Genomic DNA, 16,651 nt, shown 5'->3' with positions numbered 1-16,651 from the left:
GGACTTGTGTGTCGTCAGCATAGTTGGTGTAAGCTATGTGGCGATGGTCGAGGTCATTGAACAGTGGGAAGGTGAAAATATTGAATAAGGTGGGTGCAGTGCAGGATCCCTGTTGGACGCCACAATGGATAGTGGTTGGGGTAGCGTTTGCCGAATCAGAAAAGACTTTCATAAGTCGACCCTCGAGGAAGGATTTGACCCAGGGGATGGCTTCAGGCGAGAAGTGAGCTTCATTTTTGAGTTGCGTGCCTAGTATGTCATGGTTGACCAGGTCGAAGGCAGCAGGTCTAATAGTAGGAGGAGAGTCGGTTTCCTTTCCTAAAATGCGATTTTCTTCGAGGTAGTGCTGTATTTGTGAATAGGCGACTTTGTTGAGGATCTTGAGCAGGAAGGAAACTGTTGTGATAGGTCTATAGTTGGCGTTTTCTGGATCTAGAGTGGGTTTCTTGAGAAGAGGGCACACCCAAGCTTCTTTTAGGCTGGTTGGGACTGAGTTTGAGTCGAAGGAAGCATTGATGAAGGATTTGAGGAATGTTGCTAGTGTTTCAACGCAGTCTTTGACTAGTTTGGCGGGGCAGGCGTCGCCTTTGCAATTGGAGGGTTTGATTCTGTTGACGATATCGATTACCTCTTTATCTGAGACTTCTCTAAATTTAAAGGGTGTAATGTGACTTATCTTTTTGTTCTCATTCACTGTTTCCTTAAGGGATGCAGCTACGATTTCCTGAGTGAGATTTTTGTGATGGTTTAAGATTTTAGCTTGGAGGAGTTCAATTTTTTTTAGAAGGGCTGATTGTATGGTGTTACACCAGGCTTGGTCTTTGACAATCTCTTGGGACTTAGTGGCTGGTGTGGAGAGTTCCTTGAAGATAGCGAAGAGCTCTTTGAATTCTGAGGTGGCGTTGGAGATTCTATCATTATATGATTCAGATTTAGCTGCTATAATGCTTTTTTTGTATTGGGTGGCCAGTGATTTGTAGGACGATAGTGAGGAGGCATTGGGCGCTTTTTGCCATAAGTTTAGGGCTTTGCGTTTTTTGGTTCGTAGTTCTTTTAGTTCTGCTGAGAACCAGGTATTGGAGTGTTTGGAGTTTTGGGATTTTTTCTTTTGTAAGGGGCGATGATGTCTATGGCAGTGCTAATGGTAGTTTTGTAGATATCTGCCAGTGCAGCTGGGTCAGATGAGGCAGGGAGCTTGTTCGTGAGAGGGACTAGATAGGGTGAGATGCTTTCTTTGGTGAGGTTCTTGGCGCTCCTGGCCATGGCTGGGGGTGTGGGCGTAAGTTTTTTTTCCGAGTTGTTAGGTAAGGGGATGAAGAAGTGAATGAGAAAGTGGTCGGACCATGGGGTAGGCGTGGTGGAGCTGATGTCCATGCCGCAGTTGTGGTCAGCTACCCAGTCAAGAGTGCGCCCTTTACTGTGGGTAGGATGGAGAACTTTTTGTACAAAGCCCATTTCTTGGAGAGCTTGTGCTAGCTTGGTGGATGGTTTATCTTTCTGGTCGTGGAGCCCCAGGTTAAGGTCTCCTAGGAGAATGGTTTTGGTGGTGGTTTTAAGGTTTTCACCTAGCAGGTGTGTGAGGTTGTCCTGGAAGTCCAGTAACGGGCCTGGTGGGTGATATACTAGATTAAGAGTGATAGTGGTGTTGGGAGATCTTGGCTGATAGAGAGTCAATGTTGTCCCCTAGTTTGGAGGGAGTTTGTCTTAATTCAAGGTGGTCTTTGACTATGAGTGCCACTCCTCCACCTGTGGATAATGTTCTGTCCTGTCTGAGGATGGAGTATCCAGGTGGGATGGCTAGTGAGATGGCTGGCCCGGCAGCGATGTGTAGCCAGGTTTCGGTGATGGCGAGAATGTTGAGGTCAAAGTTGGTGAGAAGGTCATGGATTTCAGTGGCGTGGGCGGAGAGGGATCTGGCATTAATTAATGCACACTGTAAGTCTGGGCAGCGTGTGGGAGTGGTATTGGGCCTTTTGGCTACTTTCTTGGGAGTGGTCAGTTTCATGTGTTCAGGGGTAGCTTTGTTTTCAAATCTGCTTGGAGGGGTTTGCTGTGAGTGTCTGGAGCGGAGGCCTAATTTTTGATTTCTAGAGTTCGTGGTTCTGGGGCGTGTTGAGAGTTGGTTGGGTTTGTGTTCTGTGGGTTTGGTGAAAAATGATGGGCGGAAAGGCATAGGGGGGATGAGTGCGGATGGTGGGGGTGTGATGTTGGCGATGATGGGTGAGATCAGGGTAGCAGTCATCTGTGGGTGCAGTCAGTTAAGGCACAGTGTGGCAATCCGGTAACAGAGGTTTGGGCACAATGCTGCGGTTCACTAGCAGTGTAAAGCACAGGCACAATGCAGCAGTTTACTAGCAATATAGGGCACATGCACAATGCAGCAGTCTACTAGCAGTGTAAGGCACAGGGGTGTGCCTTACACTAGTGGCAATGCAGCAAATCACTAACATTTCTGGGCAGCGGCTAGGGGTTACGCCTGCGCTGAGTCAATTGGGAGTACAGATACGAATGTCACGCTAAGGAGCCGCGTACATTTGAATGCGCATATGGATGCTCTGTAATGCATCGTAGAATGGCATAATGGTACTCACAGCGGTTTTTTGTCCATGATGAGGCAAAGTTCGGTTGTTGTCATCCTAGACAACTCGCCACGCGCCGAACAGGGGCAAACAGGGCCTTAGAATGGCCTTTGATGTTGGCCGGCTCTTCCGCCTGCCGGCGGATGTTGGGTGCTATTAAGCACGGTTGCTTAGCAACCATGACACTGAGCCTCGCTCTAGCGCCGCATCGCACCCGACATTTTGTTTCTCCTTGATGTCGGTGCGGTTGCAGGAGCGTGACCCAGGCTGCTTCTGGGTGAGGGGTGGGCGGCAGGGCGGTGGATTGGCGCTCTTGGAGGGGTGGGCAGCACAGGGGTGGATGCTCGTGGTGACAGGGGGCCTGTCTGGGAGGCGATCCTCTTCGTGCCTCGTGGCACGGTGCAGCAGCTTCGATGAGATGATCCTGGGCTGGGGAGGGTGGGGGCTCCTGCACTCGCCACCTGGCTGATGTGACTGAGTGCAGAGGGGCAAACAGGGCCTTAGAATGGCTTTTGATGCTGGCCGGCTCTTCCGCCTGCCGGCGGATGTTGGGTGCTATTAAGCACGGTTGCCTAGCAACCACGACGCTGAGCCTCGCTCTGGCGCTGCATCGCGCCCGACATTTTGTTTCTCCTTGATGTCGGTGCGGTTGCAGGAGCGCGACCCGGGCCGCTTCTGGGTGAGGGGTGGGCGGCAGGGCGGTGGATTGGCGCTCTTGGAGGGGTGGGCAGCACAGGGGTGGATGCTCGTGGTGGCAGGGGTTAAGCTCACAGGTTAGGCACGGATTCGCCCAAGATCAGACAGTGTATCAGGCACATGCACCACAAGTACAACAGATACCAACCGCAGCAAGCACCATTGAACCCACTGCAAGTGATACAGCAGATTCAAACACAGGGCAATTATTGACACCTGGAATAGGTGGTGTCACAGTGGTAGGAGGGAATCCTTTTATAGGTACAGGGGTATGTATGAATTCACAATAGGACAGCTCACAGGGCGACTTGATGTGTCCGGTACTATCCATGACACCGGACCCTCAAGAAGAACCAAGGGTTGATGTGACAATAGGAGGCAAATCCTTTTCATTGTTAGTTGACACTGGGGCTACTCGTTCATTTATACAAGAAGGAAAATACCCAATGTCAGGAAATGCCATGAATGCTGAGGGATTCTCTGGAGCTACAAGTCGAAAGTCGAGTTCCTTTTACTGATGAATTGCCAGTCTCCATAGGAGAATGTGATATGTCTGTACCATTATTGAATTCATGGCAGACACCAGTTAATATGCTGTGAAGAGACCTAAGGACAAAACTTTATATGATGATTTCTTTTACTGATATGATTAGATAGATTATTTATAATGCGCTTTTCTAAGCGTGGACCCAGGGATCCAACCTATGTTGCTCTGTGTCGTCTTGCTTCCAAGGTGAGCACGTTGCTGCTGAACTATCCTTGCGAGATGATGAAGGTATACTGTGTTCCACTCCTGGCTTATACTATATGAATGTGGGTTGAAGGTGGATACAATATATGAATGTGGGTGTATTTATATTTGCATTTACAAGGCAGCTGGCTCTGAGAGGTGTGCCAATAGAACCAGAAGTTTTCATTTACGGGGTGAGCATTTGGTAACATGGCTACCTGGTTTAGTGGGAAGGACTATGAGGATACCTAATGAATTCCTGTTTAGACCACAGGTGCCTATGGACGAAGAGGGGGGACAGACAATTTCCTTAGAATTAGATGCAGCCATGGTACAAGGGGACACAGAAATGCTCGAAGGAACAGATGATGAGGGTTGACCATGGAGGACAGTAATTGCCATTGGAGAGGAGTGCAGATTGATTGATGTCACCGACAATGACATGTTTAGAGATGATCCAGAAGACAATGGATTAAGATAGAAAAAAGGCAGATCCCACAGTGCATGGCAACAATGCGACAGCGTCTAGCATTTTTTTATGAAGACTTGGAGAAAGTGTCAAGTGTTTTATGGACTACGGGCCCCTATGATGTAGGCCTATTAAAAGCAGTAGAAGTGATCAAAATAAATCTGAAAACAGGAGCAATCTTACCTCGAGTGAGGCAATATGCAATGTCTTGAATGGTAGATGAGGGCATTTTTTGAGACTGTTGCAGCATTAATGAAGCAAGGTATTTTGGTACAGTCAGAGTAATTGTGTAATATCACAGTGTAACCTGTGAACAATTAAAAGGATGGTCGTGAAAATTCATGTAAGATATGAGACTGATTAACCAGATTGTAGAGGCCAAGTTTCCTTTAGTTCCAAACCCGGCGACAATACAATGCAGTATCCCAGTAGAAGCACAATATTTTATGTTGACTGATTTGAAAAATGCGTTTTTCTCAATTCCCTTGTCCAAAGACTTGCAAGACTTAACTTTCTTTATGTTTTGCCAAATTCAACTGAAACATACTATGCTGCCCCAGGAGTGAGCCCCACTGATCTTTAATGGAGTCCTGCAGATGGGCCTTAGCAATATCGATTTGAAAAGTACTGTGATACAGTACGTGGATGACATTTTGATTTGTAGCATGACAGAAGCTGAGTGCAGGCAAGATTCGATTCAACTAAAGACTATGCTCGCAGACAAGGGATACAAAGTAGATAAAGAGAAGTTGCAGTATTGTCAAGAAGAAGTGTTGTGCATAGGTGAGTGGATCTCACGTGAGGGTAAATAGGTGACACCTGAAAGGGCTGAATTGATCATGAATACTGTCAAACCACAAACAATAAGGCAGATGCAATTATTCTTCTCGTACACAAGACCCCTTTTGAAGCCTTTGAAGAAAGCACAACTGAATAAGGAAAAGATAGAATGGACTGAGAAAGGAGAGGAAGGATTTGAAAGTTAAAAAAAGCAATTTGTACAGCTCCCGTTTTAGGCATGACCAACTATTATGAGGAATTATTTTTATTTTCACACACTGATGGGGCATTTATGACAGCAGTACTAACATAGAGAACTATGTTAGGGTACAAACCTCTGGCATATTACAGTGGGATTTTAGACCCAGTTATGAAGGGGCATTTCCCGTGGAACAGTCATTGGCAGCGCCGCATTCGCAATTGAGAAGTCTGCAAGTATTATAATGTGTGGTCTTACTGCACTTTTTGTAGAGCATGCTTTGTTTGCTATTTTGGTGAAACCTAGGTGTACATTGACATCGCAGATGGCTTCTGTGTACAAAGTTATCATATCTAATCCCACAATAAAAATGCTTAGATGTAAAGTGGTAAAGCCCGCCACATTTGTAGCTGAACCAGTGACAGAGGCTGAGCATGTGCATCATTGCGCGAATTACGAGGAGTTCTGCGAAAACGTACCATGCGTTAAAGAAAATGCACTGTCAGGAGGGGAGATTCTCTTTATAGATGGTTGTTCAAAAATGTATCAGACAAGTTGGGAAAGGCATTCCTGCACAGCTGTAGTGAGGCACAGAGCAAATGGTGAATGGGGTAAGCACAAGGGACAGAATTGGTAGCACTTATTGCAGTGCTTGAAAACCATGAAGGACAGGAAGTGACAATATATAGAGACTCCGCCTATGTGATGTCAACTGTACATGCAGGGCTAGTGCTTTGGAAGAGGAGGGGCTACCTCTGAGCGGACGGCAGTCAAGTGCAACACACATCCTTATTGGATAGGCTTCTTAAGCCACTACTAGCCATATCGGTTGTTAAATATGCAGCGCACACTAAGCAAGCTGACTTTATTTCTCACAGAAACAAAGCCGCAGATGCAGAGGTGAAAAAAGTTGTGTATGTGCCAGATATTAAACGTTTTGATGCTCCAACTGTTAAAGAAAAGGTGGGTACAATTATGGTGGTGCACGAAGGGTTTAAACATTTACCAAGAGGTCAGTTAATGGAAATTCAAGGCAGTGCACCACAGGAAGAGCAAGAATTGTGGAAATGAAGGGGATGTTCTTTATCCCCACTGAAGCATTATGGTGACAGGACAGTACTGGAAAGCCAGTGATGCCAGTAGCATTATTGAAAATAGCGCTTGAACAGCTGTACTACCCCACACATGTAACTAGGGAGGGCTCGCTGCAGCTACTGCGGAAGACTGGTTTGTACTGAATCTTTTAGAACATGTTGCATTTTATGCAATAAATTGCATCGCTTGGCAAAGGTTTACTGCTGGGCATAAACAATTAGAGGAGTGATTCCTCGAACTAATGGTTTCTTTCAGCATTTCATATTGATTATGCTGACATGCTGCAAGTATGTAGTGGATAGTGGTGGTGTGTCCCTTCTGCAGGTGGATCAAAGCAGGTCCTTGTACACATCCTGATGGCACTTGTGCAGTGAAGTTTTTAGTAGGTGAAGTCTTTCCAAGATGGGGAGTCTGTGAAGTGCTGAAATCCGATAATGGGCGACATTTTGTTAATGAAGTATTTGAACATATAGGATTGTTATAAGTTTTCTTCTGCTTATTAACCACAAGGAAACGGGATATGTGAGTGACTGAACGGCTTCCTAAAGGAGAGAATCACCAAAATGAAATTGACACTGGAAAAGGGATGGCTATATTGTCTGCCCTTAGCGCTATTTGCCCTAAAGAATCAGCCTGGTTCAGACCATCACCTCACACCCCACGTACTAGTAACAGGAAGACAAATGAGAATACCTTTGACTCCTCCATCGAGGAGCAGAAGTGATGCCCAATGCTCTACAAAACTGTTAGGAAATGAATTAAATGAGTACGTAAAATGTATGACTGCTAATATCTGTGTCATTTCAGATCAACATAAGTGCCAGGGGGGTCAGTCTCAGAACACAGATAAAGACCATTCAGCAGCCGGAGGTTCAAAATTATTATCAGCACCTAAATTGTTCATTGTTGATACAGTTCTGATTTGGATCTTTACCCGAAAGTGGTGTGAGCCTAGATTTGTTGGCCCATTTGTTGTGGAAGACATTACTCCCTCTGCAGTAAAAGTCCAAGGTAGAAGAGCATGGATTCACCTGAGTGATGTTAAGGTCTACGTTGGAGAGGCCAACACACCCCTATCGATCGATTCCGAAGCAAGACAAAAAGAAGAATTTCAGCCTGTGCAGACTCGATCGATGACGAGGAAGAAGGACGATAAACCAACAGATTAATCGATGAGTGAAGATTTGCACTTGGACTGTGGCTCTACCGGACACTCTTTATAGATATTATAGCCAGTCAATCCGCTGTTTCCCTCCAATATTTTTCAATTTCAGGACAAGCCCAGAACATGTGTATCATCCCTGCATTTTCTACCCCACACTCCGGGCATCGCTGTGTAGCCCTATTTGTGAACTTAACAATTCTCTTTGGGGGCATATGTGCTCTATGAGTAATATACAATTCAATTTGTTGTAATAGCGCATTCCTCAACACTTTTTTGTGATACCCCTGCGCCATTTCCTATAACCCATCACTTATTGTTTCCCTGCTTTGCTCTTCACAGTCTCGTCTCGTCTGAGCCACCTCCTTTCCCAGTTTAGACATCAGTATTTCGTAAATTCTGGAGACCTCATGACCCCTGTCTGACACCGTTTGGAACAATTCTATAGCCTCGTCTGGTTGCTGGGTCAGTTCTACTTCTGTCCATGTCTTTCTTAACCTTGCCATCAATCTCACATATGTGATATACTGCCCGCTATGTAGGCCTGTGTCTTCGCTTAAGCTATCAAACTCTATTCTGCCATCTCCTTGCCACACATATCCTACTGTTGTTTCTCCCACTGGCTCCCAGTGTTTCCTTATAGCCCGTCTCAATTGATCATCTATCCCCTTTAATGTCACCAGAGGGACCTGCGGGGAGCACAGTGTCCGGCTTCCCACCATTACACAGGTCCTATGCCAGATCTTCCTACCCAGGGTCAGTAATGCCACTCTCTTACTTTTAGGGGGCTCAGTTACCCACATCCATTCATTTATAAAATATGGTGCACATACCACCCTCAATAGTCTGGACTCTGAAGTGGTGTCTTCAGAGAGCCATCTAGCTACATATTGTAATTGGCCCGCTAGGTAATGCACCTCAAAATTGGGTAGCTTGATACCCGCCCTATCATGTGGGTTTTGTAATTTCCATATGGCTACCAGATTTGTAGTATTATGCCAGATGAACCCTCTACAGATGCTGTGGAGTTTATTAAAAAAGCGTTTAGGTATCAGGTACGGGATATTTGCAAAGTTGTTTAGCAGCCTGGACAATACTATCATTTTAAGCAATGTCGTTCTCCTCATCATATTTAGGGGCAACCTTGTCCAAAATGTCATACTATGTTGAATCCCTTCTACTGCTTGCTCTGTGTTATTCCTGTGTTCATCCCCCACTTTGTGATACTCATTTATCCCCAGGTATCTGAAGGTGTCTACCGCCCATTCAATCTGTAACACAGGTAACCTATCTCGAGGTACTCCTATATATCTCCCTAGTGGGAATATCATAGACTTCCGTGGGTTTACCTTTATACCCGATATTAGTGCATATCGATATAGTACCTCTAGTATATATTGTAAGTTTTCTTCAGGGTAACTTAGGTACAACAGCATGTCATCCGCATACAGTGATATCATGTGCTGTCCGCCTTTCGTTGTGATGCCCACCTCCCCATATTGATATCGGAGGTATTCTGCCAGGGGCTCCAGCGCTAGAATGAACAGCATCAGAGAACAAGGGCAGCCCTGTCTAGTTCCCCTGCCTAGCGTCCACCTCTCTGATATCACCGACCCTGTCCGGACTCTGGCAATCGGCGCACTATACAATAACTTCACCCATTGCAGATACACCGGACCTATCCCAACCTTCTGTAGGACTGCTAGCAACCAGGGCCATTTAACAGAGTCAAAAGCCTAGACTGCGTCTAGTGAGACTATCGCCAATTCTTGGGAGCTTCCAGCGTCTGGTCTATAACATAGTGCAATCTCCTAAGGTTATCAGAAACTCTCCACTGGGGGACATATCCTGACTGATCATGATGTATCAGGGCACTTATCAGAGGTTTCAATCTGTTTGCAATCACTGTGGTAAGGATCTTACTATTATTTAACATTGACAACGGCTTGTAGGATCCGCAATCGTTGTCTATTTTGCCCGGCTTGAGGAGCGGAACGATGACCGCTTCCCTCAGAGTCTCCGGCAGCCTACCTCGTTCAAACGCATCATTTAGCATGGCCAACAGTGGTGGAAGCAAGTCTGCCATGTATGTCTTGTAAAATTCACTTGGGAGGCCATCGGCCCCGGCGCCTTATTGGTGAGTACTTTCAGGATTACATATTCCAGATCCTCCAATTCCAGTGGTGCCTCAAGCGGTTCTCTATCCGCTTCCTCTAGCCTAGGTAGCATAATGTCCTCCAGCACTTCATTTATGTCAATTTCTTCTACTTCTGTTTTATCAGTATACAATTTGCGATAGTATCTCTGAAAGCACTCATTCACTCCTTCTTGTGTGTATTCGAAATGTGCCATCCTTGCGGCGCATCTCCCGGATCAACAGTCTCGGGGTCTCACTTTTACACAACCAGGCTAATAATCGGCCTGGTTTTTCCCCTTCCGCATGCTGTCTCTCTATATATTTCCTATAGTTGAGGTTACATAATATCTCCAAGTGGGATTTGCATTTTACAGTCAGGTGTCTTATCGCCTCAGTCTTTTCCGGGGAGTCTGGACCCTCTTGCATTTTAGCCTCAATTTCCTTTTCTGTGGTCTGCAGGTCTGCCGTTGTGCCCCTAGCAGACCAGTCGCCTTTGATATCGCTGTCCCTCTTATTACTACCTTGAATGCTTCCCAGAGTGTGCCAGCTGACACTACAGTTCCAACATTTAGTTCAAAGTATTCCTGTATTGCTTTTCTGAGGTCTTCTCTGAACATGTATCCCTCAGTGCTTCTGCACAAAGTTTCCATATCGGAATCCTAGGCTTGGGCGGCAAGATCTGCCATGTCATCAACAGTGGGGTATGATCTGAAAGTACTGCTGCCTTGTACTCTGCCTCTCTAATCTCTTCTACCATGGAACTAGACACAAGTATGTAGTCTAACCTGGTGTATAAACCATGTGGGGCTGCATAAGGTGAATATCCACTACATTCAGGGTGGAGTTTCCTCCATATTTCAGTGAACTGGAATTCTCGTATGAGTCTGGTCAGGGCCCTTGCGGCCGGGTTAGGCTTGGTTATTTTGTTGTCTGACCTATCCAACTTCGGGTCTAGTGTACAATTAAGGTCCCCTCCTATTATGACCGCTCCTTCCATATATGGGCTAACCATGGCATACAGATTTCTAAAATAAGGTGCAGTATCGTTGTTCGGGGCATAGATGTTAATCAGGTTGACCACTTTATTGCCCACTATTCCTTTTACTAGCACCATTCTCCCATCCTCTCTTACCTCCTGTTGCAACAGTTTGAACGGGAGGTGGGGCACGATCCATATAAGGACCCCCCTAGCGTATACTGAATATGTGGCTCCAATCATGGTCCCTTTCCACTTCCTCTTCATCAACTCCAGTTTCTCTTTAGTTAAGTGGGTTTCTTGTAGCATTGCTATATCTATCTTTTGCCGGCGTAAGTACATCATAACCTTGTTACGCTTAATATAGGTATTTAGCCCATGTACATTCCAGGTCACGATTTTGAGGTCCCTCATTTCAGCTATATCCTACTCCACCCACCCTTCTCACCCACCTTTTCCTATACAGATTTAGTTGTGTTCGTGGACCTTCCATGTTGAGCACCCGCCTCCCCATCCTCTTTCTATACAGATTTGGTTGTGTTCGTAGCCGTCCCGTGCTGTGTTCTTGTATCCTCTCAGTTGTTCTCTCCCTCCCTCTTTTCCCTCCCTCAAACCAAACTCCCCCTACACCTCCCCTCCTTCCACCCCCAAACACCCCAACTCCCATCCCTCCCCCTCCAACTTTCCCAACCCTCCCCACCCTCCACTTCCCCAACCAATCCCCAGCTCCATCCCTGGATCTCAGGCCACCCTCCATCTAGCCTCTATGCCTAGGGCTCTGCAGGGAGATACCACCCTACTAGTATCATACTAACTAAACTACTGGGGGTGATGACGTGTTCCCCGGTATCGCCTTTCATAAGCGGCACCCAAATCTCCTGCTAATCGTTATAAGCATAGTGCACTGGCAATTTATATAGCTGTTCTCATTTGGTACACCTGTATCTGGGTTGCCTGCTCCCTACTATACCATAATGGATCTCTATGCAGTCATTATCGGCAAATTCTACAATGTGCATATTGAGGAGAAACGTGGGATAATTAAGCCTCATTCGGTCGCGGCTCATCCTCCGTATCAGTCAGGCAGTTCACTGTGTCCATCTACTTCATTGCATCTTCTGGAGTTTCAAAGAAAAGGGCCTTGCCTTTATGTAAGACTTTCAATTTTGCTGGGTAAAGTAGCATGTATTTCAGTCCTGCTCTTCTCAGTCTTCTTTTCGTAGCCACATAGTTCAAGCGTTGTCTTTGCACCTGGAAGGTATAGTCTGGGTAAGCTTTAATAGTCGCTGATGCTCTGCTAATTGTCTCTCCTGTCCGAAAAAATTCGAGTATTTTTTCTCGGTCTTTATAATTCAGGATTTTCAATAATTGGTCTAGGGGATGCCCCCGGGGGTAGTTTTCTGATTAGGGCTCTGTGCGTTCTTTCAACAGTAAACCCCTGAGTAAGCTAGCTTGCCCCTATCTCTTGCAGTGGCATGTTCTCAATGTAGTTCATAGGGTCTGCGGTTTGTTCTCCTTCAGGAAGTCCTACTATCCGTATATTGTCTCTTCGGGCCCTCCCTTCTGCTTCTTCTGCTCTGTGTTCTAGGTTTCGTACTTGTTGTTGCAACGCCGTGATGTTTCTAGTGTTGTCTGTGCAGGAGCATGTTTTGACCTTGATATGATATGATATGGCATTTATAACGCGCCTATACACAAGTGTTTCAAGGCGCGATGAGGCAAGGGAGGGGGAAACAGGGGAAGACAGACAACGATCCTACTAGGCCAGGTGTCATTCTGATCACGCAAGTGCAAGGGAGGGGAAGGAGGAGAAGTGCGGGGGGGAAGTGGAAGAGGAAAGTGCGGTACATGGGATAAGACAATAGATAATTAAAAAATAAATAAACAATAATAAAAGTGCGGCCAGCAAGTGGCGAGTGAAAGGGTAAGTGCAGACATCCGGTGTCAAGTGCAGGAAATGGGACCTTAGGGATACAGGAAACTGTCACCAAGTGCAGGGGTAGGCAGGGACCAACTGGCGGGGGAGGGATCTGGGCTCGTGATCAGAGGATGGCCAGGTAAACCAGTGCAGTTTCTGTGTCAGCCAGGAAATCAGCAAGGGAGAAGAGGAGAAAAGGCAGACGAGAAGAGAAATGTTTTGAGATGCTTACAGAACCGAAGATGATTCTCCTCAAGTATCAGGGAGGCAGGGAGGTTGTTCCAGAGGGAGGCCCCAGCCAAAGAGAGAGATCTACCACCAACTTGTTGCTTGGAGAAGTGACTGACCCTCAGAGAATTGGAGGCAGATGAGCGAAGAGCTCGAGAAGGAAGGTATTTAGGAAGAGAGAGTTGAAGGTATTGAGGCCCCAGGCCCCAGAAGGCCTTGTGGACAATGCAGAGGGTTTTGAACTTAATCCTTGCATCCACTGGGAGCCAGTGCAGAGATTTCAGTCCTGGAGAGATACGATCCCTGGGCTTGAGGCCAAGGACAAGTTTCACAGTTTTGTTCTGGATAATTTGCAAAGGGCGGAGAGCAGAAGCAGGTAGATTTAGAAAGAGGCTGTTACAATAGTCCAGCATGGAGAGAACCAGAGTTCTGGAGACAGTGAGCTTCTGGGGGAAGGAGGGAAAGGTGGAGGAGATGTAGCTTGTAGTGTGACTTCTTAGAGACGTCAGAGATGTGAGGAGAGAAGGAGAGTGTAAAGTCGAAGATGACCCCGAGACTTTTAGCCTTGCAGGTGGGAGCAGGAAGGGGGCCAAGAGAGGCCAGCCAGAGAGTTACAGGAAAGGAGGGAGTGGGTGTGCCAATCAGGAGAATCTTAGTCATATTGGCATTAAGGCAGAGGTCATTGGCAGCGCACCACTCCTGGATAGCAGACAGACAGTCGGAGATGAGGGAAGTAGAGGAGGAGGCCGAGGGTAGCCTGAAGATGAGCTGAGTGTCATTCGCATAGCACTGAAAGTTGGGTCACAGAGCAGCTATGCAGTGGGCCAGGAGTGCCAGGTATTGCTTGAAAAGCCAGGGAGAGAGGTTAGACCCCTGGGGGATACCACAAGTAGATAAAAAGATAGCAGAGAGGAAGGACCCAAGTTGAACTTGAAAGGGTCGATCAGAGAGGAAAGAAGTCAGCCACGCCAGAGCCTGACCAGTGATACCCAGGTTATCACAGAGCCGGTTGATCAGGAAGGCATGGTTGACAGTGTCAAAGACAGAAGAGAGATTGAGCAAGATGAGGACACAGGGGGTGTTGGAGTCAAGGTTGGAGAGCAGGTCTTCACGGATGTTCAGGAGAGCAGTTCTGTGCTTCTGGCAGCTCTGATGCCAGACTGATGGTCATGAAGACAGCCAACAGCCGGGTTGTTTGATGCTGAAGAGAAGTGGGCTTGGATATGAGCGATCTTCTTGGTTAGGACAGAAAGCCGGTAATGCCTCTGCAGCAGGAGGCAGGCCAGTTTGTCAGAGGATGTACATGAAGCATGCCATTTCCTCTCGGCCACCCTGCACTTATGTTTTAGGGTGACGAGGTCAGAGTCGTATCAGGATTTGCACTTGGATTTGGGCTTCAGGGGGATTCTCATGACAGGGGCAAGGATATCAAGAGTATCAGATATAGCAGAGTGGAGCGTGGAGACGGCTGCGTCAGGGTGAGAGTCAGCCAAATGGAGGGGTGGGTGTGAGAAGGTGGCAGCGAAAGCCTCAGCTGACACACGCTTCATGGGTCAGATGACCGAGAAGGTGGGTGGCAGTGATGGAGGTGGCTTGGCCTGAGGGGTAGGGAGGGTGAGGTTGGAGGAGAGGAGACCGTGACCACTCCAGGAGAGAGGAGTGGAGAGGGGAACAGAGAAGGGAAGGTCTGAGGAGATCAGAACATCCATCTTCCAGTTTCCTTGTGCGCTCTGCCACCGCCTTTACGTCTTGTCGCAGAAGATTAACATCTATGCTGCCCGCGTCAATCTTGACATTCAGGGACGTTCTCAGCTCTGTCATGGCAGCATCCAGCCTGGTTTCCCAGGACACTTTCAGGGCAGCTTGTGCTTCCAGAATCTGCTTGTCACCTCTAGTTGGGCTAGTGTCGACTACAGCCTCTTGTCCGCTCGTCCTGGGAGAGTCTGCGCTCCTCACTAGTCTAGCGAAGAGGTCCAGTGAACCTTGCTTTTTTCTATCTTTGGTTTGCTTGGATGCCATTTTAAAGTCTTGTGGGATGGCGTGACAGAGCCGCTCCGGGGTGTTACTGTCTGGCGGGTCTGCCACTGTGATCCACTTCAGTAAGGGCTTTCACTGTGCCATTATTTTATATGGTTGAGTGTCTGCTTTTGCTTCTGGTCTTTCCCCTGGGCTACTGTTCCTTAGCCCCCAGTGCTGTGAGCCCGGTATTTTGGTCCAGTGGCCCATCCTATATAGTGTTGGCGGCCAATTTCTCTCTGGCACTGTTCTATGCCGGTCACTTCCGATGTGCGTGCAGGTGGTATGCCGGGTCTCCCTAGGTCTTTAATAAGGATGTTGTGGCCAGCAGCTTGTCATACCACACAGGTCACAGCAGGCTATGTCCATGTTCCTCTGCTGTCCCTATGCAGAGGGAATGGCTTAATAATCAGAATGGGTTCAGCTGCGCTTTATGTGGTTGTTTTGAGAGTTCAAGTTCAGCTGACTGTGCTGCAGTATGTGTGCGCTTTCTTGTGGGGCCATACAGCATAGGGCACAATGCTCTCCATCAATGTGTTGTCTCCACTGACCTTCCCACGATCAGCATGTCATAGAGTACAGGGTTAGGCACTCATTCACTCTGTGTGCAGGATGGGTCATGAAGGTCCTCCCAACGCTTTTCCGTCCAGTGCTTCCAGGTATCACTGCTCACCATCTGTTGCTTTCAAGCAGCTATCTTCTCTGCAGCTTGTGCAGCCACTCCTGTTAGTATGCATGCCTTGTCTCTAATCACAGCCCATTCCGGGGTTGTCCATTGCGTTCGGTGTACACTTATTTATAACGGCAGCCGGTGGGTGCATCCACTGACTTTATTTGTTCCCGTTACAATCTCACATGCAGCCCTCCTCAGCTTGCTATACTGTAGCGGCGTGTTGGGGCTTTGCGGCTCGGCTCATTAAGAGAGCAGATATGTTTGATCAGGGCCGGCAGTCTCACCTTGAGTCTCGCAGCTGTGTGTAGGTGGGGGCCCCCAGTCTACGGGCTGCGTGTTCGTCACTTTCACAAACCCGGACTCAATGGGATATGAACGTTTTCACTCTACCGCTTCCATGGCACAGTGCGCCGTGATAATTGTACGCTTCCCCTCTGTCCTATATTATGCTGCTGCAGTTCGCTGTTTACAGTTCGGCGTCTCAGCGGGCCCCTTTGTTCTTGCCAATGCCATCTTGACTCCTCACTGATGACGCCCAACAAGGCTGAAACATGTCTGGGGATGCTTGTGGTCTCGTGCAAAAGGGATGTGACCTAGCAGTTCGGGCTGGACTACCCCTTTGGGGGTGGGACCAAGCCTGATTTGCATATGGTTTTTCCCCTTTTGTAATGGCTTGGCAGGCAAAGAACGATGGTCTGGAGGGTTGCCCAGAGCAATGCCAGAGGTCAAGCTTTATTCTAAACCTTCCAGCCATCAACTCTTTTGTTTTGCTAAACACTAGAAGCAGCCAAGAATTGGTTATCAGAGTGCAAAGAGCAGTACTAGTAAGAAGCCAAGGCATCCCTTGTTAAAATTGAAAAGAAGGAACACCATGGGTGGCAAGTTTTTTCATTAAAGGTAAATAAATTCAATAATAGAGCAAATCCATGCTCTCTGATCACGTGAGCTGGGGATGAAAATAGCTGAAGAGCATGGTGCACCGGACTGAAGATA

This window comes from Ambystoma mexicanum, chromosome 12 (genome assembly GCF_040938575.1).
Source record: "Ambystoma mexicanum isolate Mex_15411 chromosome 12, UKY_AmexF1_1, whole genome shotgun sequence".
In the NCBI taxonomy this organism is placed as follows: domain Eukaryota; kingdom Metazoa; phylum Chordata; class Amphibia; order Caudata; family Ambystomatidae; genus Ambystoma; species Ambystoma mexicanum.
The sequence above is the reverse complement of the archived record's forward strand: the minus strand, read 5'-3'. Positions refer to the sequence as shown.